The sequence below is a fragment of the Cebidichthys violaceus genome, unplaced genomic scaffold (genome assembly GCF_023349555.1).
Source record: "Cebidichthys violaceus isolate CVI_PGR_0920_01 unplaced genomic scaffold, fCebVio1.0.p SCAF_29, whole genome shotgun sequence".
NCBI lineage: Eukaryota > Metazoa > Chordata > Actinopteri > Perciformes > Stichaeidae > Cebidichthys > Cebidichthys violaceus.
The window spans coordinates 1,615,167-1,617,948 of NW_027176472.1; positions in this window are offsets into that span (position 1 = coordinate 1,615,167).

Sequence of the window (2,782 nt, forward strand, 5' to 3'; positions counted from 1 at the left end):
AGCAGGGAGGGAGACGCCCGGCAGGGAGCGGGCTGCTGGGCGGAGGCCTGAAAGTCACATGAGGCGGGGGCCCAACATGAGGGTCGAGGGCCCCCCCCCCCCCCGGGGGTCCGAATATACAATACTCCACCGTCAGAGCCGCAGATACCAAAGAACAGAGCAGTTACTGCCACGTCATTTTAAAAAACGCTTACATCCGATCCACTGGGATGAAAAGTGGTGTAACTGATGGTGTCGCTTATATGCAGATATTTATGGTGCCGTTTTATCAACACATTATTTTTTATTAAGTAAAAACATATTAATTCATTCATTTCTTTTCTGAATTTCCAGAAATAAATGAGGTGATGGGGTGAAAAAAGATGTGAATAAAATTCAGTTCAAACAAAGTGTTTTTGCATATTTTATGATGGGTTGTGGAATATGGACTAAATTAAATTAAATAATATCATAATAATAAAAATAATACCTTTTGTTGTTGTTGGTAAAAACTCCAATTATCTTTTGTTTAAAACTACTTTAGCTCATATGAAGAACGTCTCTTTTTGTGCTCCAAACATTTTGAGATTAAAGTTGTAAATCCTAGAAATATGTTACGTAATATTGCAATAAACATGTTATATAACTACAACAAACTGAATCCTGCTCATGGCTTCACACCATCTACCGGTGGTGAGGATGCACCACTACATGGCAGAGAAGAAGAAGAAGAAGAAGAAGAAGAAGAAGAAGAAGAAGAAGAAGAAGACTAGCTGGTAAACATGGCTGTGAACAGAGCCGGTCGTTGGTGAGACCTCGAGGATCCACAAACACAACGGAGAGGCCGGTTAGAGGAGCTGGACTTACGTTGATGTCCAGACTGCAGAGGCTGAGGGAGTCTGCGTCTCTGCTGGCCTGCTTCCTCTTCTTCTGCAACACAAATAAACGCATCTCATTGGTCAGGAGCACTGACCGTCTCTAACCGCTCCACTGCCTTCTGTTTTCACACTGAATCAAAGGACCATAATGTAATGAAGGGTTAGTTTGTGGTGATAGTCAACAGCAAACCTGCAGCTGTGAGCCGCTCTCAGCTCACTGCTTTGTGTTACAGGTCGGTTAGTTTGCAGCGTATTGTTACTCAAACATCCAAAGTGAAAGTATTCACTGTTTTACCTTCCAGGAGATCTAGAAATCTCCTCTAAATCACTTCTTAAAACCCATTTTTACAGACTGGCCTTCATGTGAAGTCATTGCTTTACTGCTCTATTTTAATTTTGATAATATTATTGTTATTTTACTAAATTATTGTTATTTTACTAAATTGTTTTATTTTATGTATTTTATTTCTCCAGTAGTTGAACTAGTACGACTGTATATTAGTATCAACGTGTACTAACAGTATTATCATGATGACGAAAACGAGACAAGACCACACCAGGTGACCTCAGTGGTTCCTGTGTGCTGCCATGACGACCAAACACAGGAAGTAAACAAACAACACTCAATGAGAAAGACACTGAGGTCACTGAGGGCAAAGAGGAGGAGGAGGAAGAGGAGGAGGAGCAGAGGAAGAGGAAGAGGAGGAGGAGGATGAGAGGAGGAGGAAGAGGAGGAGGAAGAGGAGGAGGAGGAGAGGAGGAGGAGGAAGAGGAGAGGAGGAGGAAGAGGAGGAGGAGGAAGAGGAAGAGGAGGAGGAGGAGGGGGAGGAAGAGGAGGGGCAGGAGGAGGAGAAAGAGGAGGAAGTGGAGGAGGAAGAGGAGGAGGAGTAGGGGCAGGAGGAGGAGGAGGAAAAGGAGGAGGAGAGGAGGAGGAAGAGGAGCAGGAGATGAAGGAAATGAGGAAAGGGAGGAAAAGGGGAGGAGGAGAGGAAAGAGGAAATGTGAGGGGGGAAAGGAGGGCGGAGAGGAAAGGAACAAAGTAAGACAGTAGAGATTTAAAGAGATGAGGGAAGGAAAAAAGGAGGGAGGAGAGAGGAGACATTAAGAGGAGAGAAGAGGAAAGGAGACATTAAAAGGTGAGGAAAGGACAGAAGAGGAGAGGGGAGGGAAGGGGAGGAGACAAGCAGATAAGAAGAGGAGGGAGAAGAGAAAGAAAAAAATGGAGACATTGAGAGGGGGGAAACAAGGAAAGGAGCCAAGGAAAGAAAAAGGGGAGACAATAGGAGGAGAAAAGGGAGGAGGTGACAAGGAGAGGAGACGATGAGAGGAGAAGAAGATGACAATGTGAGGAGATGAAGAGAGGAGAAGAGAGGCGAGGGGTGGAGACAAGGAGAGGAGGAGGTAACAGGGAAAGGAGACAAGGAGAGGAGAAGGAGGTGCCAAGGAGAGGAGAGGGGGGAGACCAGCAGAGGAGACAAGGAGAGGAGACGAGGATGTTGGGATCAGTGCAGCAGAGTGTAACAATAGCAGGAAGTGTGCCGTTTGTTCAGTATTGTGTTGAGACTTTGTTGTCGACATTATGTAACCTGGCAGACTTTACCTTTAACTCACTGTCGCTATGGAAACTAAGGAGGAGAGAGGAGTCTGTTCCTCCGTCCATATAAGGTCATTCCTCTAAACAGCACAGCTACCTGTCAACCTGACTGAAACAAGTCTCAGTGAAAGGCGACTTACTGTGAGAACTGAGAAACGGTTTCATATTATTAGACTGATCTCATGCGTCTACGTTAGCTTAGCTTAGCATAAAGACTGGAAACGGGGCTAAACTGCTAGCCTGGCTCGGTCCAACGGTCACACAACTGAATGTACTTTACTTGCGTATTTGCATTTGATGAAACTCCTACTAAACATGTGATTTCATAGAA